This window comes from Oratosquilla oratoria, chromosome 13 (assembly GCF_046742065.1).
Source record: "Oratosquilla oratoria isolate Oo_2021 chromosome 13, ASM4674206v1, whole genome shotgun sequence".
Classification (NCBI taxonomy): Eukaryota; Metazoa; Arthropoda; class Malacostraca; order Stomatopoda; family Squillidae; genus Oratosquilla; species Oratosquilla oratoria.
In genome coordinates this window covers 38,219,618-38,245,622 of record NC_134789.1, presented here as the reverse complement: position 1 = coordinate 38,245,622, position 26,005 = coordinate 38,219,618, and the positions used below count along the sequence as shown (strand labels likewise).

Below are 26,005 nucleotides of genomic sequence, written 5' to 3'. Positions count from 1 at the left end.
AGTTCTTCCTTAAAATTATGTATAATTTTAGCACTCACTGTCCTCTTTCAATTTGCTCCATGTATCTATTACTCTGTGTTAAAAGCTGTTTATTTTTAGTTTTCTTCTGTAACTGTCTTTCTAAAGTTTCTTCTCGCATCCTCTTGTATTTCTTCTGTCCCATTTAAGCAGGTCATCACCTATTAAGTATTTCCATCCCTTTCATAATTCTGTAGATGGTTATCAAATCGCTTCTTTCTCTTGTTCTAGAGTTTATAAATTTCGCTTGTCCAATATTTGTTTGTATGTCAACTTGCTAAGTGTTGGTGCCATCTTTGCCATCGCTCTTTGAATTCTTTCCAGTTTCTTTGTGTTTTATGTACTAGGTGTCCAAAGTGACGTTGCGTATTCTAATTTTGGTCTTACCAGTGTCACTAGTATTTTTTTTTACCAAAAGAACGAAAGTACTGTAAAATGCAGATAAATTACATCACCCCGCGAATGTCAGTACAAAAATTGTAAAGTAGGCTATTGTAGCGAAAAGATTAATGAGATTAGAACACTTATTTGATATGCAATTAATATTAATGTTTATTACCCACAAATTATTTCTTTTTATTTATTCTGTAGTGTAGAGAAATTTATATTTCGTAGCAAATGCCTGACGATTTAACTCATCTCCCTTTTCTCGCCTGCACGATAATAGTAATATGTAAATATAGTCCATCTTGGTGCCGAGGGTGATATAGATGTCAACAATTAATTGGCGGGAATAGCCTGGGGCGGGAGAGGATCTTGAGAGGACACGGTACACGAATAGCATCCCACGGTCTGGTCCATGGCTGAGTGTCTGTGGCTTGACGTCAAGAATGGCTGTCTGATTCAATGACGTCATATCTGTGAAAATTGACGGGATATCTTTCGTTGAGATATTTCGTTACCGACAAACTGCTCAGTAGAAAAGATTTAAAGACTAATTCGAATTTCATCTGGTGTCGAAGGGTTTTGCCAGGAGTACTGATCCACACTGCTTCAAATAGACAATTATTTATGAATTGGAGAGTGACGGGCGTCTACACGCAGGAGTTTGCTGCTCCGTCAGCAGCATCAGCCGGGAAGCAAATGTATATTAGAAATTCATCGTACAACCAGAGGCGAGAGGATTCTTTCCTGGCATCAGTACATGCTAGCCGTAACGTACGTGCGTGGTGGGGCATATTACTATAATAGTCGTGACTGGAATCCTGAGTTGTTCTGAACCTTGATACGATTATTGAACCCCGGGCCCAAATGTAACAGTAGCCCGATATTGTGAACATACTACCTTTTAAACATGTATGGGAACTTAATCTAATGGATGAGGCAAGGTATATCGACCACACTTCCCTGCACTTGCTCTTGTCCCTGATGAAATACAGATAAGCAGCGCGACGACGACGACGACGCTATAGGTAATTAGTTGTAGCACCTGTTCGGCTCAGGGAATTCCATACCTGTTCGCTTTCCGCTGACCTTTCCGGCACTATTTTTAGTACGATTTTAATAGGAAACCAACCGCCATCACTCATGTTTTCACTGTAAGTTATACTACCTGGTGGCTCATTTATTGAAAGAGTTAAAGTTGATTGTCTGATGTACGTAAGGTCTACGTATATGTGGGACGGTCATTTATTTATCTTGCTGGAACGGTACTTTCTCGCTCTGGGCCCGTTGCGAGTCCGACTTCTACGTTCGTATGTGTTGTCGGGCTCCGACATGCCTCTTCATCGATCTTTACCTTCGACTTCCATGGCCTGCTGGCTGAAATTCAACTTCCTTTTAATCTTTAATAATATTTTGATAAGATGGCTAAATATGAGATACCACAGCATCCATATCTTAAAATATTTATTTGAATTCTGCTATGAGCTCGTCGGGATGCGGAGAGAGTGTGAAGTGGTGCCGCCAGACACAAGCCAGACAGCTCAGAAGGTTTGCAGACTGTTTCGCTAGCTTTCGCAATGTTAATGTCTGCCACCTCTACATTTTACAATTTTTTCGCACTCAAAGGAATTAAAGTAGTGTTATCAGGTCATACAACCATTCCTCTAACCCTCCTCTGCCCTACACTGCATTTGTACGTTTCAGGGAAGTTTGGGTAGTACTGTGCCGTGAGATCAAGCATTCGTGATGCTAAAATAGTTATGGACCTCGATATAAAGTAGTTGGCCTTAAAATCGATTACAGAAATATTGTTGTAGGATTCTATATTGATTTACCTCCACCTTGTGCAGCCCCACCGTTTTCTTTGAATAATGATATTGGTCTTGGTACACAATATGTAATCAGTCACGTATGATGAGATTTTTTCATTAATAGTTGGTATGCTATACGACCAGAATGGGGTTGCTAGTTAGCTTGAATTAGCTTAACAATAATTTTGAATGAATGTACACAAATTGTATATTTAATTTCAATCTCAACAGCCATAACTGTCAAAATTCATTCATTTCATACTATGTACTAAACTACTAAGTTTGTTAGAAAAAGAAAACGGGTAACGAATGTCATCGTGCACCTGCCAGTCGGACTTATCCAGGTGAGCACTCAGGGCTACCAGTTTCCCGTGTTTCCCGCAGGCACAATCTGAAAGGTTGACACCCCTGAATTTCGGTTGCTTTGCAGTGATAAGTATTTAATATATTGTATAAAATTAACTCAGTATTTTATGCTACGTGACAATACGTTTTACATTTGCAAAAATCTAATTTTTCTTTACGTTGAAAAATTAAAAGAGGAAGTAAGTGATGGGTATATCTCGTGAGGGTTGGCATCCCTGGAAATGGCAAGTTCCCGGATGTTCGGGGTCGGCAAGGGAGGAGGGAGCAATGCGTTCTTCTATGTGAGCCGCGCTTGGCCTGTTTTTCACCGCCACAAGCCTAAGCCGTGCACGTTATGGCCACACAAGCTACAGCAAGGCAGTGACTGTGAAAATAAGGTGCAAGAACGCACAGGAGCGCGGCCTAAGCGGCCACACAGACAAAGTAAGTACGTCAGGTGCAGTGAGGCTGTGCTCGGTGGCCACGTCTGCCCGTGCCTCTTGTCAAAACAGTCAAGGACGGTACCTGCACACCACTCGTTTCCTCCGTCACTTCTACAGTGTTCAATCCTGATTGACAAGTGATATCAGCAATACAAATAGGACTGACATGGCAGAGGAAACGGGCATAATTTAAAGTGTTGTCAGGGTAATTGTCCAAGGAGAATGTTTTTCCTGTAGGGGAGAGTTGCAATGCCCCCTCCCTCCCCCGCGCAGTGCCCAACCCTACCCACTTTTCCATGTCGTAGCCAGCACATAGCATCCCTCTTCGTTTTTTTCATTTTTTTCATCGTCTTCTGTTTTGCCCGGCAGTTCGCCTTTAGGTTGATATGTCATTACTACTTAACATTTTAGGAGAAACTAGTTTCTTGTTGACAGTAGTGTGGATAAGTGGGAAAGGGGCAGAATGCCTCTTGTATTGAGACCCCAGTCGCGATACTTGCTCATGTTTTATTTATTACTATAATCATGACATGGGGGATGATATTGTTCCATGTTACTTTTGCTATGTAGGCACTAGCAAGTTAATGAACAAGAAATATATCAAGTTAATTGCTCAGTATTTTGTTTGTAAAGCAACCCAAAAGTGGAAGAAATTTGTTAGTTGCACAGGAAAGAAGCAAATGGTTAGGTTTCTGTGGAATGCTGGAAGTGTAACCATTCTTGCCATTGGATTACAATGTTATTGGATCTACACAGGCATTGCAAGTCAGTGGTGCCTTGATATTGAAGAAGTGAAGATGGGAAATTCAGTGAATTAGGGTTTCTCAGTGGCACATGTAAAAAATAATCCAAAGAACTATCTATATTGGAACTATGGTTTATAATTGTTATGGATAGTTATTTTTGAATACAGTTGATAAAAGAAAAGGTCATGATCATTTGGAAAGTGGGAAGGTAAACAAGCATTAAGTGACAGGTGTCAGTAGAGGCAGTTGAAAAGAAAAGAGCCATGAAATGTTCATATTATTGAAAACCAGATGGATGACAGTATGAAACATATACTGTATGTGCTGACAGTAAATAATCATAACATTAGTGGTAGTGCTTATTCAGTGACATAAATTTTATTGCAATGGTATGTGACTTTACAAAAGGAAATGTGTGTGTGTGTGTTTGTGTCTGTATTTGATAGATTAGGTTATATATTTCTGTAAATGTTCATAAAGTGAAGTAGAGGCATGTTTTGTATGTATGGATATAGTGAGATGTGTGTCCATTCTGATGACTAGACAGTGCATAGGCAACAATCTAAAATTTCTCTTATAGGAGTGGTGTAAAGGCTTAGGTGGTGTAAGGGCATCACTGAATACTTAAGGACTAAGGGCCTAATGTAGGAGAGGACCAGAACTAAACTTTAGACTAAAGATGTATTTTTGCAATTGTTCACTGGGTTCATGTGACTTGGGTGATTATACCTTATAGTGGTGTAGGGTCAACTTGGCCCATGTTTGTCTTTTATATGCACAGTTAGATAGGTAGGTAGCTTAGGTTAGAGTAGACAAATTTATCATACTCTTGTTTCTTCAACCCCTGCATCTATCAAAACAAAGATGGCATCTCAAACAACTGATGGGCTGGGCTGGCCAGCAAGCCTTACAGCACATATGAAAAGGCCTTTACTCTATATAAATGGGGAGAAACTGAGTTAAAACTTACACCTACCTCATACCCATCCCACACCCATTTGTTGCCCATCCTGTCTTAATATCAAATGGATGAAGGTTCTTCCCTGTCACCCGCCACGCTGCATGGGTCAAAAGCAGTGCAGCAAGAAATTGTTATAGCAAACAGATTAAGAAGTGAAATGCTCAATGAGTGAGACCTATGCAGTTACATTCTGTAAGTATATTATTTTAAGATATGGGCATCGTAGTGAAAGGATGCACCTGATGAGGTCCCATGTGTAACAAGTCTCATGGGTGGTCAGTGTGAGTTTTGTAGTTGGTCATATTGGCATATTCAAGAATTGAAGCTTAGAATAGTTATTTTAGAATGTGGCAAACCTACAGGGGTACCAAGACTTTATTTATGGCTTCTTAAGTGAAATCCGATAATGCTGTGAAGAGGTGTAGTTCAGTTTTCATGATCCTTGAGATTCTTCACAATAAGGAAACAATACTACCCAGTCATGGTTATGCTAAAGCTATTTCAGATGGTTATAGTACTGTGTTATGTCCAGGCTTTCTTACTCCCTTATTATTTTCAGTATTGAGTGATGAAAGAACTCTGATTTGTCTTGTTATGGTTGCATGTTTGTTCTATCCAGTACTGAACTTAAATCATTCTCTTTCCTAGTAATAAGTATGAGACTGATAAAAATGCTGTTCCCAAGATTTCCAAAACTTGTCTTAACTTGGCAGTGATACTTAGTTGCTGGGTAAACTATTGGGTTTGAATTTGGAGCTGACTGATGTTAGGGGTTCTTGCACGAGTTCCAATGATGATGATTGCTACTGTTTCACAGGTTTGAGAAGCAGTCAGATAGTTGTATGAAAATTAAAAAAAAAGGGGGGGGGAGATGTTACAGAAAAGCTGTTGATCAACTTGTTGGGCATCAGGTTTGAAGTCTCCAAATTTGTTTTAACACCAAGAAGATACATTGATTTGATTTCATGTAGATTTGTTTTAAGTAAAAGCAGGAACATCAGTGAAAGAAGTGCTGCTCTTGGTTTGACTTCCTCTATAGCAAATTAATTTCCCCCAGCCTCTGCTGTCTTTCTCTGTGACAAGTGCCGATTTGGTCTGTATTATAATTGCTCTTGACACTGGTTTCTTTTCCTCTTGTGATGATTCCAAATGGTTGCAGTAGGTGCAGTTCTTATAAAAAAAAATGTTACACCTCATTTTAGTAACTACCCCAACTTGCACACTCAAAGATATTTTAATATCACATACGCATACTTTTTGTAAGATTGTTTATATTTTAAAAAGGATATGAATTCAATCATGTTAAGTCTTAATGTAATGTAAGTGCGAATAAGTTGATGTTATTAAAATAGGATGAAAACAATTTTATGGGAATTGCATCCACTGTGATTGTTTGGAGTTGGTTCTTCGGAGAAGAGACGAGTAAGAGCCATGGCGTCTTCAGTTGGTCTTGGCCCTTCTACTAGTCCCAGTCATAGAAATTCTGATTGCTATTTGGTGATTGACATCCTGTCTCATAGTCCCCCGTTTTAAATAGTAGAATGGTGTTTTTAATTTCCATCTCTTTCATTCTTCTTAAGACTTGTTTTTAATTTCCATCTCTTTCATTCTTCTTAAGACTTTACCTTACCTTCTTTGTTATTTTGGGTATTTATTTATTTTATTTTTATTTTATTTCTTTTTTACTTAATTCCACTGATTTAGTTTTCTTATTTGATGCCCTTGTTATATCTATCAATCCGTTACCCCAGATCTTTTACAGGAGACCAACATCTCTCATCTCCCATCTCCCAAGTAAATGACAACAGCCACCATATTGGCCCACAAGTCACCTAAGGAAATAATTTATTGTTAGGGTATGGCAACATTAGTGTATGATAGGTGGTGTCATCTGTGTGGTGATTGTATCTGAGACAGTTCACTTATGCTAGGTCTATTCTGTTGGTATTGTTTCACTGCTGGATAGTGACTGGAATGCAGTTGAGTCAATGTGGTTCTTGCATGCTGCGGGAGATTTGTCTGCAGGATTGATGTATGGGGGAGTTTGGTGGTCAGTTGTGGCGTGCTTGTTTTGTGATTTTGTGTTTGTTTATGCATGGATTTTATTATTTACTTTATTTGTTCATTTATTTATGTGTGTTTATGCATGGATTTTATTATTATTTACTTGTTCATTTATGTTGTTTTACTTTTATTTTATTATATATTTTGATATTTTATTTCTACATTTTATTATTATTTTATTGATTGATTGGTTGATTTAATTTATATATATGTATATATTTCTCTCTCTCTCTCTCTCTCTCTCTCGTTGTGCTTTTATTATATGATGTGGTGGATGGGTGGGAGTGAGGGTTCTTGCATAGAACTGTGTGCCTTCCATTTTCACATGTTGTTCTATGGTGTATGGGAAGAATTTTGGTTTCTGTGTAAAGTAGTTTTAGTACATTGTTATTCACAATGTAAATGCCGTTTTGTTTAGTTTGTAGAGTGTCTTGTTTTTTCTTGATAGGGAACCATGTTGGGGCAACTTAATCAAGTGTGGTTCATAAAAGCTGGTTGTATTATGTGGTGCTTACAACTGTTCATAGTATGATTATTTTCTTGTTGATTTGCATTGTTGGTTTCTTGTTAATGCCCATATTTTGGAAACCCATGAGAGCTGACTTTGCAGTTCCATGTCCATTGATCCAGCCATATATGTGAGGTGTGTATCATGGACAGTTGTTGCCTAGTGTGATCAATCAATCTGTTGCCCATGGTCTCTCTTGCCTGTGGTTGGCCATCAGAATTGACAGTGACACTCCTTTTTCCCCATGGATACTTTGTCAGGTGCTTGCTGCCGATGAGTCTTGTGGTAGTTGCAAAGCCTGAACTCTTGAGCCACATCTTTTCCCACAGATTGTGCAGGGGATTCCATTGCCAGGTGCAAGTAGGGGGCTGGCTTGTCTAACATCTTTGGTTTCTTTGCTTGATTCTGGCATTGGTGTGAGCCTGTTCAAATGTTTCTACACTTAGACAGGTGGTAGAGCACATTCATTTCTGTTGGAGGCTAGTAATTGATGTTTGGTCCCACTCGGAGGCTGTTGCCAGTTTCCTGGAAGTTGCAGGTCTTCTCCAAGCAGTGTAACATTCCTTCAAACAAGTTAGAATTAAGAATGCAGTCTCCATTCTTGATTTTAACATGGGCCACTTCTATTCATAGTATATATAAATTATATAGACCATGGACTAAAATCCGTTTCCAGATTTGCTGATGATACAAAACTGTGCGGAATGGCAAATGATCACTTAAACCACTTAGATACCGGTATTCAAGAAGATTTAGATAAATTACAGCAATGGTCTGAAAAGTGGCTAATGAAATTTAACACAAGTTAATTCAAGGTAATGCACATAGGTAAAAATAACAGTAAGTACGATTACAAGTTATTTGGAAATTCGTCAACAAAAGTGAACTGTGAAAAAGATCTCTGCATAATCATCAGTAACGATCTCAAATCATCCAAGCAGTGTATTTAAGCCTCAGAGAAAGCAAATAAGATTCTAGGACTGATTGCACCATTTTTTGACTTCAAAAAGTCCATCACTCATTAACAAGCTATATAAATCGTTAATTCGTCCACATTTGGAATATGCTGTTTCTGTATTGTCACCGAATCTCATTAAAGACATTGACAGATTGGAAAAAGTACAACAGCAAGCCTCAAAACTGATTCCAAATATAAAAAATGAATTGTATGACAATCGACTAAAACATATGGATCTGTTTTCCCTAAAAAAAAATGTAGACTCAGAGGTGACTTGACATAGGTCTCTAAGATTCTGAAGGGAATTGACAACATCAAAAGTGAAAATTTTCACACTGAATGAGAATCGGACAAGAAGCGATGGCCTCAAACTGTCCGGAAATAGATTTTATTTGGAATTGGGTAGAAACAACTTCGCCAGCCATATAGTTAATGAATGTAAACTTCTGCAGAGGCTGTGCGATGTAGTTCAGTTCGAATCTTTAAGAATCATTTAGATAAACACCTAAGCAAGATGTTGTAATGATTATCATTTATTTTATATTATATGTTTATTTGTTTTGTTATCATTTGTCAGTTTATCATTATTTGCTTGATTCTCATTATTAGTTATATGTCAATTTATTATTATTTACTATTTATCTGTTTGTTTATTAACTATACCTATGCATTTATTTACACTATTATAGTTCTTATTTTTTTATTTATTTTTTTTTTTTATTATGATTTTTTTTCACATCCGACCTAGATATGGACCAAAAGTTCTTCTGTTGGCATGCTCCACCTTTGTAATCCTTTGTAATATTACACTGCTTGCAGAAGACCTGTGACCCGGAAACTGGCAATGGCCTCTGGATGGGACCATAAGTCACATTGAGAAGAGATATTGTGTTGTCTGGTGGTTTTTAGTGTGGGGCATAGTAGCATGAGGTCTTCTGTGTATGTGTGCTGTTTGCATCTGTGGTGAAGCCAAATCTGTGTTAGTACTATCTTAACCCTTTAGCATACAACAATGTTGGAGGCATGAGGCACAAGTGGGTGTATGAAGATGCTGGTGTTAACATTCTGATTATTTATTTTGTAGTTGTAGCTGAGTGACTCCTGTATTCTGTGAATAGGCTTGTTTGCATTTTCTGTGGTTATCAATATTTAGGGTGAAAGAGAATAAGTATTATAGATGTAACTTTATATTTTATAATGCACATAATGTGATGCATCATTGAATCATTATGCATCAGGCACCCTGACACTGCATGCCAGAATTTGACTCTTATGGAAGAGGTTCATAACAGATGGTATCCTGAGCACAGTCATGCTAGTGGGGTTCTTGTGTCCTGATATAAATTTTTACTTTCTTTAAGGGTGAATTTTCCTTTGGGCTTATTTAAACCTGTTGGTTAATACATAATATTGTTTGTATTCAACTAAGATTATAATTGAAACATCTTTTATTTGTATACTACTGATACTAGATCTTGCTTTTCCTTCTGTGTAGTCTTCATTTGGAGCCCACTGCCTTGAATGTGTTGCATCATAATTTTTAGTTTTTACTAACCCTGTTTGTAGTTTGTTTTGAGTTACTAGTTTCCAGTTTTATTTCCCTTCCATCACTATCCACAATTAGCGAACCACACCAGCTGTTCTTCAGCAAATACAAGCTGCAGCATTGGAGTCCAGAATGAATGAGAGTTTTGTGAACATTATAATTTCTCTATACAATACAGTATGTGTTCTTTTGTTGTTCTTAGAGGGTTCTTTTGGAGTCTGCATCAGTCTTGGTGGGGTGTCATCCTTGTATTGCTGCCTGAAACAAGTGGTGCATCTTTTTGCAAGTTGAGCAGTGCAGCACCCAGGACAAGAAAGTATCTCCTTCCTAAATGACTTATGGTCATGCAAGGGGCTGTTGCCAGTCTCCTAGAGGTTGCAGGTCTTCTGTAAGAGACCAGGGTAACAGATTGATTGTGTACAGTATGATATTCCAATGAGGTGTTACATAATTATATACAGGCAATAATTGAATAGATATGGAATCAGATTACATTTACCAGTATCTAAGAGTGGGTCCATTCTTGTTGGCATATTATGAAGAATGGTTCAGCAGTTGTACAGTGATGAATATTTTAATTTAAAATTTTCATCAAAGTTGGTTAATACTATCATCATGAGAATTCATTAATGTGACTTATTGTTGTGCATGTTAGGAATGAGGAAATTACCTTTTTGATAATTACTTGTGAGGCCAGTATTCTGTCCTTGGACTGAACTTTAGATCATTGATGACATGTTACCTTGAGCTTCACTTAGGGGAAATCAAAGGCCCCACAGTGGCTGCCAACAGTCTTTGAGGACTCCCTTAGATCTCCATTGTATCACTGCTTCTTTGTCATTGGCTTACAGTATAGGGGGTTCTTAAGTTACAACTTAGTTCTGTTCCTATGCAATGTTGTAAAAAGATTTTTGACATAGGTTGAAACTAGCCTAAGTAAGCACCTTCCATGGTGATTTCTTTCCTACCTTACATCTATGAATGACAGCAACTTACCAGTAAAGAAATCAGACTACGATACTACCTCTCATTAACAGACATTAATTAGCTGTGTTTGCGGTGTTTTCGCTGTTTTTGGTGCTGTTGTTTAGTGCGTGCAATCACTATGCCACCCAAAAACCACTCCAAATCAACGGATTATTCACATCAACGGACACCGTTAACCCCATTTTAGTCCGTTAATGAGAGGTAGTACTGTACATAGAATTGGTGTTTCTGTACGTCAACTTTGGTGCCTTTGTGTTTGAGGAACAGGAATTCCAACAACATCGAGGCCTGGCAATGGGGTCACCACTAAATGCCATAATGGCATCACTTTTTATGGAGACATTAGAAGATAAGCCAATTTGAATTATGGGAAGAGTCTGGTTCCGATATGTGGATGATGTGTTAGTGGTAGTGGCCAAAAGAACAAAAGTGGATAACAAGCTCCACATACTAACACAGTGAATGAAAACATCAAGTTTACAGATGAGCTGGAGGGTGATAGGAAACTACCTTTCCTAGACACCGTAGTCCATCGAGATGAGAAAGGTATAAAAAAATGTCCATGTATAGGAAACCCACCAGCAAAGATGACTTCATACACTCCCTGTCACAGCATGGTACACAAACCAAATCTGGAGTAGTGATTGGATTCTTCCTGCAGGAATTGAGAATGTGTAGCAAGGAGTATAGGATGAGATGACCCACACATTCAATATCTTCCATAAGCTTCTATATCCAGTGGGATTGCTAACCAGATTGAAGAAAAAGGTGAAAGAAATGCACACAAAAAAAATGAGAGGAAATCTCTAAATTATCTGGTGGTACCACATATAAGAAAAGCAGAAGTCCTGACCAACACACTACCCCAAACTGGCATCCAAATAGCATATTCCTCTGGAAGAAAGATAAAGAACATCATAAAGCATAAAGAAAAATATAAGTTAATGTGAGTAGTGTAATATATAGGATACCACGTAGTGGATGTCTAGCTAGCAACATACTATGGTGAGACATCACGGGGAATGGAAAAGAGATTAGCTGAACACAAGAATGACCTGCATCATCACAATATCAAACTGTAGTCATACACACAGAAATATGCGAACATTTACCAAAATGGGAAGAGGCACAACCTCTCTGAACAGGCTTAGAGAAGAGAATGGGAGGGCTGGTAGAGGTGGCATACATCATGCTGGGAAAAGTTACGAACCACAGAGATGACTTTGTCAACCTATAATTGGCTACTGCCAAGCTGGTCCTAGAAGGAGGAACGGGCTGATTAGTGTCCTCTAAGACACCCACGTGGTATGATTCACAATGGAGTATATATACTGTTAATGAACGTTGTCTGTCACTCTGAAGAGTTGTAGTCGAAACATCAGCAATATAGTGTTCCTACTCCAACCTGCAATTTTCTACCACCTTTTCCACTAGGTTGTCTTAACCTTTTTTGCATAGATATATATGTATACTCGTACATGCATACATTCCCCTCTCTAAGGGAGCTGCTGGCAACTGGCACCTCTTCCCTTCTGTTAGTTGGGGACATCAGAACAACTTCACGGTTGTAGAACATGTAGAGCAACCTAGTGTTTTTTGCAAGAGAGATCTATGGGAGTTCCTGAAAGCTGTTGCCAGCTGTCATAAGTCTTGTTTCCAGACAGAGAAACTAGAGGCATCAATATTCATATTTTTGTGGTATTGTCACAAAGTTCTTACCTGTATGTATGTTTATTCCAAGGGACCAATGACAGGGACCTGCATGTAATGGTTTTGCTAAATAGACAGTGAAGCTGTCCATTTTCAAAATCCATCAACCATCTCATCTATCAGGAGATGCAGCCATGAGGGGCTGACATTCAGTCTCTGGACTGGGCCCAAGATCTCTCTCCGTTAACTTCATCTGTATTTCTTACACTTTTTGCATGCATGGGAAGCTGCCAATTGCCAACTGATCTCATCTTCCTTCCATTTTTAGCTGGTCACATAGAAACAACCCCACACTGATGCAACACACAGCAATCCAAAGTTTCTTCCCAGAGAGAAGAGGTTTATTTATAATTGAACCACTTTTTTCATTGGTGTGTATGACTTGAATTTTGGGCATGGATGTATTTGTACATTCATTGTTTCACAATTTTTTCTTATTGTTGATCTCTGCTGTCTGTTAGTTAAGCATCATAAGGTTTTCATTACCTTATGATGCTCCCCTTTCCCAAAATCAAGGGATCTTCCAGGTCAGTTTGATCTCCTTCCTTTAATGACCTAAACACTTTTGTTACTCTGCCTTTCTCTTCTTTCAATGATGGTTGGTCAATTGCTTTTAGTCTCTCTTCATATGTTGCATTTGCAAGGCTGGGAAGCAATTTGGATGCTGGTCTTTGTATTCTTAGTCATGTTTATACATTGCTGTGTGGAGACCATCCTTCCACTGCATATTTTAATGCAAGATGGATCAGGCATTCTATGATTTCCTTTATCACTCGTCAATGTAGTGGAAAGTCAATTTTGTGTTCATAAATAGTGTATATTTCAGCCTTGATATTGCTGATATGTTTGTGATGTGACAAGGTATCCATAACTAACGCTCCCAGATCTTTCTCTTAATTTGCTTTTGAAAGCTATTCTTTCTCCATTGAGGAAATCATTGATGGTCTTTATAAGCTTTTATTAATTTTGAATATGCAGGACCTGTCATCCAGAAGGAGCCAAGATAAGAGAGGGAGGGGGTGAATGGGAGTGGAATATGTGGGGATGGAATGGGTGGGAGTGGATTTTATGCCTTTGTTTTTTGCTATATCCCTAGTAAGGGGAAAGAGCTGTTGATGTATGTATTGTTGTTATCACTGTTATTATTAGAGGAGGGATTAAGGAAGTTAGTGACGGAGTTTGGGAAGGTGTGTGAAAGAAGAAAGTTGAAGATAAATGTGGGTAAAAAGTAAGGTGATGAGATGTACAATGGGAGAGGATGGCAGCAAATTGGAAGTGAATATTAAGGGAGAGAGACTGGAGGAAATGGACAGCTTTAGATACTTAGGGGCAAATGTGACAGGAAAGGAAGGAGTGGAGATTGAGATAGAATGTAGATTGAGAGAAGCAAGTAAATGCCGTGGGGGATTAAAAAATGTAATGAGAAATAGACATTTGGGAATGGATACAAGAAGAGATTGTATGAAGGGGTGAGTGTGCCAACAGCACTGTGTGAGGCAGAAATTATAGAACATAAGGGAGGAAGAAAGAGATTAAATGCGAGATGAAATGCCTGAGAAGTATGGTAGGGGTTACAAGGTTGGATAAAGTGAGAAACAAGGTGAGGGATAGTAGAAAGGGAGTTGGGAGATGGGGTGTATGAATGACTATTGGGATAGTTTGGACACATGGAAAAATTAGTGAAGAAAGATTAGTAAAAGGTGTGGAAGGAATAAACACGAGGGGTCAACCAAGGATGAGATGGATGGATGGGGTAAAAGTGGCATTGGGAAAGAGGGGAATGTCTGTTGAGAAAGGAAGAGAGAAGATTGAAGATAGGAGTGAGTAGAGAATGGTTGTGTATGGATGATCCTGTGGTACATGGGAGTGGGTGGGGGGTGAGGGAGTATGTGTGAATGATATTTTGATGCAATGCAAAAGCATTTCTTCCCATCTTTTGTTCTGCATGAGGGGATAGAGAGTGGGGGTTGCTGATTTAATGAAGCAGCCTTGCTGTAGATGTGCTGTGTCTTTCTGCATTGCTTCTGACCCAGGGCAGTGGGCAAGATGCAGGGGTGACCTGTCATCCAGGAGCCAAGAAAAGAGGGAGGGGTGATGAATGAGAGTGTAGTATGTGGGGATGGAATGAGTGGGAGTGGATTTATGCCTTTGTGGCTACCTCCCTTGTAAAGGGGGAAAAAACCCATGGTATATGTATTATTATTATTATTATTATATGAGGTGCAAAAAAAAATAAAAAAGGAGAGATGTAAAATGAGAAAAGAATATGACAAAATTTTGAAAGTAATTAGATGTTTTAGAAGAAAATTTAGAGAGGGGAGACGAATTAAGTAGAGAAAGTAAAAGATGGAGATGGAGAAGTGATAATGGAAGTGGCAGTAAGAGGAAGATGGGCAGAGTATTTAAGGAGCTGCTAAATGTAAAGGAGGATAGGGAGGGAATGGTTACAGTGATAAATGAAAAAAATGGGAGAGAAATAAGAAAAGATGAGGTGAAAGCAATTATCAGAATGATGAGAGCAGGTAAGGCACCTGGGTTAGATAGGTGTCATGTAGAGTGTTTGAAAAAGGAAGGTACAGTGATGGTGGACTGGCTGGTGAGGTTGTTTAATGTTTGTCTAAAAGAGGGTAGAGTGCTGGAGCACTGGAGAACTGCTTGTATAGTTCCGTTTTATTAAGGAAAAGATGATAAATGTGAGTAGTAGTTTCAGAGGGATCAGTTTGTTGAGTATAGTTGGGAAGGCTTATGGGAGGGTTTTGTTTGAGAGGATTAGGAGAGGAACAGAGGGAGTAACTGGTGAGGCACAGAGCTGGAACATAAGAGAAATAATTTAAATGTGTTCGAGACGAAATGTCTAAGAAGTATGGTAGGAGTTTCAAGATTGGATAGAGTGAGAAATGAGGTTAGGAGAAGAGCAGGGGTGGAAAAGGATATAGTAGATAGTGTTGATAAGAGTATTGGAATGGTTTGCAGACACAGAAAAAATGGGTGAAGAATGATTAGTAAAAGAAGTGTGGAAAGCAGAGATGGATGGAGTGAACATGAGGAGATGGATGGATGGGGTAAAAGGGCCATTGAGTAAGAGGGGGATGCCTGTTGAGGAAGGAAGGGGAAAGATGGGGGTGAGTGGAGAATGGCTGTGTATGGATGAAGGAAGGGAATGAGGGCTGGTTAGAAGAGGTTATAGGGAATGATTATGTGTGAATGATATTTTGAGGGGATGGAGAGAATGGGGTTGCCAATTAAATGAAGCAGTCCTGCTACATTGCTTCTGACTCAGCGTGATGAATGAGGTGGTGTATGAACTGACAGACTACTGTAATTGTTATTTTTTTTTACTATGAACTAAGAATCGTTTGATTTGTTGACCACCGTCATGTTGGAAATCTGCATCCCTGAAGATTGCAGTCAGAACTGCTGGAGTAGTCCATAGGTCACTCAAGAAGAGTTGGAGTTGTCTGGGATTGATGTTGAGGAATGTAAGATAATATGTTCAGTGTTGTCTGTGTGTTGATCACAAGAAGGGGATTTGGTGTCTGGTGCCTTGCCAGTTCTTTGTTAATTATCACAGTAGATACTGTTTTAATATTAGGTGATGACCTGACTGAAGTCTTCCCAATGTCACTGTGTATCTTGGGAATGATTTCTCTGTTCAGTGTTTGGTGGTACTAAATATTTTTTTGGATTTATTGGTACAATTAGAAGTTTTTGTGATTGTGTTTCTTGTTTACTGCATCTAATAGCCTGTACTAAAAACACGCTAATAGAAAGGCTGCATTCAGAAACAAGAATCCTCCCTATAGAGTACCATGTGAGAATGATGGCACATGGCTATACACAAGAGCCTCGAACATATACCATGAACCTCATACGTGCTTATTATATCACATCACATCAATTCCTAGACAGCAAAACAATACAAGTTCCCAATGTGACTTGTGAACCTGTCTGGAGACATTTTGCTGGGTACATGGGGACCATGGGGCTCATGCATAAGAAACCACAGGCAATAGATTGTCAGACTGACAAACGTTGCATCACAAATACAACTCAGAAGATGTAGCTAAAAAACTTCAGAAGTATTCAACTATTCTACTCAGACATTTACAAACACCTACCATACAGTATATCCGTACAAAGATACACACTCGGGTAATAAAATAAGCACTCCATGTCAGACTGTTGAATTCTATATTTCACCAAATTCCTCCAGAAATCAGTTTAGCAAAGGAATCCATACAAATACAAGCAGAACCTGCATAAGTATGACAATGTTAGGTCACTACCCTACAATGAAACAGTGCCAACACAGTTGGCCCAGCAAGATACAAGTTACCTCGGATGCAAACACCATACATAAAACACATGAGCTTCTCATACAACACTATCCTACACTCATCTTTCCAGACTGCAACACAATCTATTCATTGAGTGGCTTGTGAGCAGAATCAATAGCCTTGGCCAGTATTCTTGTGGCCATGGATCTCACAAGTGAGAAATGAGGTAACAGATTGATTGATCCAATGAGCTGTAGTTTGATGGCTGAATAGGTTTGAAGATTCATGCATTGTTAATAACGAGTTGAGCCTTGAGTTAGCTGTATGAAAACCCACAACCCCCACAATAGCAAGTAGTGATCCTCAGGCTCTTCCATAGACCTTTCTTTAGAAGAAACTTTGGGCTACTATCTGTGTTATATTGATTTGTGTCTGTTTTGATGTTGCTGGCTACTATGAGGAGGAAGGTAGCAGTCAGCATTTGTCAGTTCTTTTATGGAAAGTGGAGATTGATCATTGAAATTAAGAGAGATTGAGGTTGGTCAGGAAAGCAATTGCCAGTTCCGTGAGTTGTGACCTTTTGATGGAGTGATGTTGACTGGGTTTAAAGATCAGCAGTGGGAAGATCATCCTCTCCAGTGTCTGTCTTGTAGGTTAACTACCAGCACCAGTTGTTTACTGCTCAGTCGGGAAATTTTTGGTTTCCGAGTGGAATTGTATTGGCACTCACTCTTATTAACATCAGACATTTTCTTTGCCAAAGATATCTGCAGAGTCCAGAAATGTCCCAAAATTAAAATACAAGGTATGAACAAGCACGAGTTAAAATAAAACCCGATTGATTTTTACATTAGCACAGCTAGTAGCATAGAAATTAGGGCTATGATATATACACTAGAAATGGATAAAAAGTTCCATTACATTTGGTCTCGTTTTATTGGCCAATCATGGTGATCTCTATCATCCAGTTCTTGGATCAGAAATTTTCACAGCTAATAATAGCTCTACACAATTTTGAAAATCATATGACATCATGTCATGCTCCAATAAGGATAGGTAAACAACTCCACTGCCACCCACCCATTCTTCTTCCTCCAGACACCAGCACCCTAGTCCATTCTAACACCATGATCCCAGTGCTTATTTTCTTATGTTTATTAAAATCACTTGCTTTTATGTAACCCAAATCCATTAATGATAAGGTACTCTTAAAAACATTGGACATTGATCTATCTGTGAAAACTTTGTGCAAGTTTTACAACATTGGCTTGCCCACAATGTATGGTATAAGGAACAAAGTAAAACAGCAATGCTTCTTGCTTATAGCGACTCAAAAGAAATGGATGTAAGAGAAATGATGGAAGTTGGGAACTTGATCAATACTGATAAATGTGAAAGCTTCATGTAAGCGGTTTTGAACTAAGGATATGGGTAGCATCAAGCACTGTCGGTGGTATACAGTTTTGTGTAGTGTGGTGAAAAACATTCAGTAGACAAAGAAGCAGAAGCCAAATTTGTTGATAAGTTTGCTAAGTTAATTTCGGATGAGAAATTAATCCCCAAGCAGGTTTACAGTTCGGAGAAGACGACTTTGTCCAGAATATTACTTCATTAGAATTTGATTGCTTTTCACTTGATATTTCTTTTAGTTTAATATCCAAAGAGTACTGATTTACACATTTTAAAGGTAGAAAGGGGTGTTTATTTATTATTTAGAAATTATCCTTTTGTGATCTGGCTTTTTCATTAATCTTGTATGCCTTGGTCCCAGTGATGTAGGATTATTGAAGGCCATCCAGAATTAGATTTTATTTGCCATTTTTAGTTCCTGGTATAAAGTTTGTTGAAATGTTTTTGCAAGGTTTCTCTTGATTTGTGTGTCATTCTTTTGGGGTTGTTAGCTAGCATATTCCTCTGATGAGATATTGACAACAAAACTTCTGTATTAGGGACAGTGGCACTCCAGTGGATGAATCGACCAAAAGAAAAATGCTAATCACTGTAATGTCAATATTTTCTGCTATTCACAGTTAATTGTTCCTTTACCACTTCTTTTACTATTCAGCATTATATTGTCCCTCAGGATAAAAGCACAGTTTATCAGCAGTGAAATAGAGTATAGCTAGCATGTTTATGTAGCTCTGTGGTTCTAGCCAATTACTGAAGATTCTGGCTTCTGCAAGGGAGATCAACGGTTGATTGACTGCATTCGAAATTGCTAATTATCTGTTTAAGAAACTTGAATTGAACCAGCAACAATACCTATGACACTATTTGTCATTGCCTTCCATTCATTGTGCAGGTCCCAATTCGGTACTTAATGACTAAGACCGAACATGGAAAGATACTGATTGTTGTGGTGGCCGCACAGCATGGTGGTGCTATGGTACGGTGTAAACAAAACACGAGCAGATACCGTATCTGAATTTTTCTTGCCGTAAATAGAATTGAGGGCAGTAATTACCAAATACCGTAACTGTGAATTTACTGGATAAAGAATTACCGTATAAGGAGGACTCTGTACTACCTCTGTTACTTCATCTCTTTAGTGCAGTGTTAACCCCAGAGATAGAAACACTGGCTATTAATCGATCCATTCATGTGTTGCCCCAAGTGTTTCTTGAAGGAGACCTACAGGTCACAAATAACTGGCAACAGCCACCAGACTAGCCCACAATTCTCTCAAAGACAAAATTTTGTGTTGTTTTCTAGGCAAGGCAAGAATGGGGTAGTGTAGGATGAGGTCCACAGTGTTTTTTGTGTGGTGAATACATTTGAGACAGTTGGATTCTGGCCTGGCTTCTTCTCTGTTGATACTGTTTCATTGTAGAGTAGTGGCCTGAGCATAGTTGTGCAAGTGTGGTTTTTGCTGTCTTGGGAGGGACTTTCACATGAGTTGATGTCTGGGGGGAGTTTTGTAGAGTATGGAGTGCTTATTTTGAGATTGAAGTGTGAGAGTTTTTGTATGGATGTGTTATGTTATACTGGTAATAGGTTATTATAGATTGTATCTGTGTCATATTTTAATTGCAGTAGCGTTTGTGTCAAGTTTTATCTTGTTTTTTTTTCTGTTTCTGGAATTACTGGTTTGAAACTTGTAGAAGGAGAAAGGTTTGCTAATGATGTTGAATTGATTTGGTGATGGATTTTCTCTCACAATTGTGCCACCAGCTGGTGGTTAGTTAGTGTATCTTCTTAAGGTGCTCTACTTTTTCTTTTGAACCATCTTGGGTTTCGGTATTCTTGACCTAGTTTTCTCATTTTATTTCTATTGGTGATGACTGTTTAATTGTAGCTTTTTATTAGGGGGGATTCTGCATCTCACTTTTGTTTCTCTTTGTTATTATTATTGTTGTTATTGTTGAGGTCACTTTTTTTTATAGTTGGGATTGTATTATTTTGGGACCATTGACAGACACCTGACTGTGGTGGTCCTACAGTATGGATAGCAAAGCTGCCCATTTTTTGATACTTATCAACTCCCTCACTTCCATAAGGAGGTGCAACCCTAAAGGGTTGACATTTGGTCTCTGGGCTGGGCCCAAGATTTCTCTATATCAACTTAATCTATGTTTCTTAAATCTATTGATGTGTGGTAAGCTGACAACCAGCAATTGTTCCCCTTGTCCCACTTTCAGCTGGTGACAAAAGCAATGCCACACCAACAGAACACGGACAACAGTCCAAACTTTGATTTTAGAAAGATTTGCAGGAGGGCCCTAGGACCTTTGCCAGTCACTTTGGGGCTACAGGTTTTCCACTTGTGAAACTTGAGGCAACAATTATAATTTTTTTGCCAGTAGACTGGAAATCTATTTCATATTTTGTTTTAGTGTAGAGTTTGTGATAGTTTTTGTTGCCTATTATATAGGAGTACTGGGTTATGCCAGAATTTTCTGAATCCTTTTCTATTTCTTCAGTGTGCATTGAAGCCATTTTGCATTCATGAAGTTTATGACTCTTGGGTGCAGCCACTGTTATTTGTGAGCTCTTTCTTGGCCTCATTTTGTTCCCAAGCTGTTTCCTGTCACCTGGTACATGTTTATGTACACTACAAATTCTGAAAACTTAACCAGTTAGTGTTATTTTGTATTGAATAGCATTTGGTTTTCATGATTAATGTTGTTTTAGGATATTGAAATTTACTTAAGTGACTCAGTGGTTATGTCATTATGTTTGACAATAATCTAGGGAGAGTGGGGGTCTAGAAAGTATTTGTAAAAATTTTCATCTCGAGGGTCTGTAAACCCCCCAACCCCCACAGAAGTGGAGGAGGGGGCGGGAGCATCACCTGTATATGCATTTTTAGATTTATATGTTGTAGAGTACTTGTAGTAGGCTTAGATGAGGTTGATTTTATGTTTCATCTTTTGGGCTGTGCTTGTGCTGTGGGAAGCAATTGGTGAACAAGTTTGAGGCTCTTGCTGTGAACTGAGTGCTCAGGGCCCTTGAGAGGAAAAATAATGTTCTGGTGCAAGACCTTTTCTGGGGCCCCCCTTTCATAAAGGGGGTCCCCAGAAATGGTCTAGATTGCAATGATTAATTTGTTAAACAAATATTTAATTCAGATAATTCATAATATTTACATAGAAATTGTATGTATTTGAATGTGAAATTGCAGTTTGAACAGTGTTTCATACATCGATAGATCCGTCACTAAGGATGCGCATGTATGAATTCCCTTCACGAGGACCATTGTCTCGAGGGAATGGGACCTAATAAAAGCAAATGCACCATCCCCTGTGAGCCAGTTTGCACTTCGGTTGCAAACTATCAGTGGCAGCTTTAGCTCTAAGTTGGGCCCTGACTTGGTTCTGATCTAGGGTGGACAGCAGAAATTATCTCTTACCTAGTATTAAGGGTGCACTGAGCAATATTTAGAAACATCCATAGGTTGTGATTATGGACAGCTGCTAGTGACTTTTTATTTACTTTGCAAAATCCTTCTGAATCCAGTGATACAAACCTGAGGTTGTCACAAATTAGGAAAGACAACAGTCTAAGAGAAGTACTAACCACAGCAATTATTTATATTTCTAATGGAGATAGATTTATGAGGGGGTGCTGAAAAGTTTCTGGATTTGGGTAAAAGAAAATAACAGGAAATCAGTTGATTATGATTTTATTCAACATATTCCCCTCTCAGATTCACACATTTATTACAACGGTCCTTCAGTTTTTTTAAGCCTTGAAAAGATAACTCGGAAGGTTGGGCCTCTGTAGCAGCGATAACTTCCTAATCGGAGTGAAATTTTGTTCCCTGGAGATTTTTCTTCAGATGTGGAAAGAGGTGATAGTTGGAGTGGGCCAGGTGTGGGGAGTAACGCGGTTGGTTTACCAATTTGAAACCAAAGTTGTGTATTTTCTGTTGAGTTTCGTGTGCTGGTGCATTGTCTTGCAAAAAAAGGACACGGCTCAGCTTTCCACGGCGTTTCTGCTCCTAAGCTTCACTCAGTTCGTCCAACACAGACATGTATTCTGCATTGATGGTGTGACCCTTTGGCAGGTATATTATGAGGAGTACGCCATCTTTGTCCCAGGACACTGAAGCCAGTACCTTTCCAGCTGACCTCTGGGTCCAAAACTTCTTGGGACGCGGTGAACCGCTGTTGCCACTGCATTGATTGCTGGTTGGTCAGGTGATCATAGTGATGAAGCCAAGTTTCATCCATGGTGACTAAACGAGCCATAAAATCGGCCATCCCCGCTGCAAACCAATCCAAAATTGCCTTTAATGTTGTCACTATGATGCACTTCTGATCTGCGTTCAGGCATTTTGGCGCCCATTTTGCGGAAAGCTTTCTCATGTCCAGAATGTTGTGGATGATGGGGCCAACTCTTTCGTGGGAAATCCTAGCTATGACTTTAGCTGAAATCCAGCAGTTCTTGAGAATCATGAAGTGCACAGCATCGGCTTTCTCCTCTGTGGTCACAGAAGTTGGCCGTCCTGACCGGGGTTCATCTGTGACCTTGAAATGACCAGTCCGAAACCTTGACACCCACATTTTCACTGTAGAGTATGATGGGCACTGGTAATTTACCTCAGTTGAATTATATCTAATGATAGAACAAATTTACAAGGTAGCTATTAATAGCCATGAACGGGTCAATCAAAATAGTTTTAACTTGTGCTGTGTAGGCAGTTTCTCTTGGGTGAATAAGATTGCTTGGCAGTATTCAGAACAAGTGTACAAGTTATCAGTAGCAGCGATAGGTGATGGGAAAAAAAAAATCCCCCTCATACTGTGTTCACCATTTCCCACTCTGTTCTGCATCTCCCAATTTCCCCACTTCCCATGTATATTCCCGTTTTACTATTCATTTTAACCCTCCTATTTATTGGGGTCAGTAATGTAATGCATGTAATGGTCCTGCAAGAGGGATGTTGGAAAGGGTCATCATCCTACTGCTCATGACCAGAGTCCATCAACTTGAGGGGCTGTCATTCTTTTCCTGGGTTACCTTCAATTTATATTCTACAACGGGGGGGAAAAAAAGCTGGTTACCATCAGACTCCTCTCCAGCTACTAGCTGAAAATATAAAAAAAAGCACCATGTATAAGCAATGCAGGCACCTGCCCTACATTTCTTTCTGGAAAAGCCAATGGGATAGGAATAATTCTCAAGTTTCACTGAGTGGAAACCCACAGCCCCACAGTGTAGCTGTTAGTGGTCCTCAGGTCTTTTAGGGTAGGACCTTGGAATAGTCTGTGTTGCAGTAGTTTAGGATTGTTCCTGTGTCCCTGGCTTGAAATAGGAGGAAGAAGCAGTTCATGAGAACTTGTTATGAAGTGAGGAAATATAGTTGATAAAGATAAATCTCAGTCTCAGCCCAAGGACTGATTGTCAGCCCCTTGGGACTGCACCTCAAAATGGAGGTGAGGAGGGTTCTGTAGAATTTTCGTCAAAGAAATTGAAGGCAACAGTTGGTGATTTGCTTCATTCCTTCTTTTCCCCTTTTCTTCCTTTCCAGCTCCCTCTTCTAATTTTCCCCATTTATCCCTTCCCCTCTCTCCTTCCCATCCTCTTCTTTTCCCTCTTTTCCTTTCTCACAATTTTCTCCCATCTCACTTCCCTTCTTTTCCTTTCTCACAATTTTCTCCCATCTCACTTCCCTTCTTTTCCTCCCCATTACCCTCTTCATTTTTCTACTTTTTCCAACCTCATCCCTCCCCTTCCCACATTCATTCCAGTTAATTGACTTTTTATCACTATATATTTCTCTCCTATCTGCATCCCCTGCCTTGCCAATTCTTTCTCTCGTTGTCCTCACATTCTCCTTCCCCTCTCCTCCCATCCCCTCCCCTCCCTGTTTTCTCTCTTCCCCTTCCCCTCTCCTCCCCTTCATCTCTTTCCATCCCCCATTCCCCCCTTTTCTTGCCTCCCCTTCCTCCCTACTCCTCATCCCCTTCTCCCTTCTCCCTCCTCTTCCCCTTCTCCCCTTCTCCCTCCTCCTCTTCCCCCTTCTCCCCTTCCATCTCATCCCCTTTACTTCCCCTCTTTTTTCTAACCATTTTTTCCCACCCCCATCTTGTCCTACCCCTTTCTCGTCATCCCTCTCCTCCCCCTCGTCTGTTGACCTATTCCTCTTTTCTCTCTTTTTCCAACATTCACTCTCCCTTCCCTCTTCTCGCCCTTCCTTTTTATCTGCTCTCATTTACTCTCCCTCCATATCTATTTCTCTCCCTCTCTTCCTCCAGATCTTGCTCTCTTAATCTCTCTGGCATTCACCCCCCCCCCTCCATCTATCTCCCTCTCCTTCACTCACTCTTTTCTACACCCTAAAACTCTTATTTTTTATCCCTCTTCCCTTCCCTGTCTCCTCCTTTTTCCTCCTCACTCTCCTCCCCACTCCCCCTCTCTTTTTCTTTCTTCCTACCCTCTCTCTCTCTCTCTCTGTGTGTCTCCCTTGGGATAGAGTATTGACAGAACGAGTTTTAGGCAGTCAATACTTAAGGACAAGTCACACCAATATGGACCAGAGTCATGCAGCTTTTGTGTGTGTGTGTATGCATTTATATATTCATATGTATATATAATCTGAGACTAATCCTCAACCAAGGAATGTTGAATATTATTAACCTCCATGCTCCCAAATCCTGTACAGTCTTTTGTTGTGACGGCTTCCCCCAAGGGTAGATGCTCAGGGTTTTGGCGATGAAATACAACCCCCCTCCCTCTCATCCTCCTTTGTCCTTCTATCTTCCTTTCTCCCAATTTCCCCCTCCCATCCTCCGACTTGTTTCCCTCTCTGTCTTCAGTACTCTTTTCCTCTTCAGTCTTCTCAGTGTCCGCTCTCCCTCACCCCTTCCCTCTCCTTTCTACTCTCCCCTTTCTCCACTCCCTCTCCTCCCATCCCCTCTTCACTCCTCTTTCACATCTCCTTCCTCTTTTCTATTTTCTCTCCTTTCTCCTATCTCTCTGTCCTCTGTCATCCCTCTCTTTTTACTCCATCTTCCTCCTCTTCCTTCCCTCCTTCCTCCCTCCCACCTATCTAACTTTTCTTCACTCTCCTCTCTTTGCTCCCTCTTCCCTCCCTTTCCCTCCCCCTAATGCTTTCCACTATTACCACTACAAACACACACGCATACACACATGTTGGTTGAAGTGGCAGCGAAGTTTGGAACTCCAGGAAAACTTCAAGTTTCGTTTATCACAACAATGAGGGAGTACCTTTGTTGTATTAGTAGGGAAGGGAAAAGCTCGTGGTGTAGTGGGAAGGTGAAGAAAAAGGAGAAAGGGAGGGATTATTAAGGAAAATGGAAGGAAATGGGGAAGGGGACAAACGGGCCCCGGACGTTAGAAGGGGTGTCAACAAAAGGTGTGCAGAACACGCAGACTTAATGTCAGAAAATTGCATGGACTAGATGAAATGGCTAACTGGATTTTGAGAGAATGCAGGAATGAACTAACAGACAAAATACTTAGTCTAATAAGCAGCTCATTGAAAGAAGGAAAAGTTCCAGAAGATTGGAAAAGAGCAAATATAGTACCAATATATAAAGGGGGAAATAAGGAAGACCCTACTGACTATTGACCAGTCTCTCTTACAAGTGCAATAGCTAAAATTTGTGAAAGAATGATCAAAATTAGATGGATAAGGCATTTGGAAAAAAACGTACTAAATCCAAGGCAATTTGAATTTAGATAAGGACGATCATGCATCACAAACTTCATGTGTTCCTGTTCAATGCTAATAGATGTAATACAAGAAAGAGATGGATGGGCTGATTTTGCATTTCTAGAC

General features: G+C 39.6%; 1 protein-coding gene across 2 annotated transcripts in view; it reads left to right on the top strand.

Annotated features, from left to right (window-relative positions):
* Positions 1-2,826: 2,826 nt before the first annotated feature.
* The window catches only part of LOC143032389 (uncharacterized), a 295,845-nt gene continuing 272,666 nt past the window's right edge, over positions 2,827-26,005 (top strand). The window contains exon 1 of one of the 2 annotated variants that reach the window (XM_076197086.1): positions 2,827-3,002. The gene's annotated coding sequence lies outside the window, so the exon portion shown is untranslated. Of the gene's footprint in view, positions 3,003-3,062; positions 3,207-26,005 lie in introns of those variants that run through there. The other variant, XM_076197087.1, reaches the window with a different exon arrangement.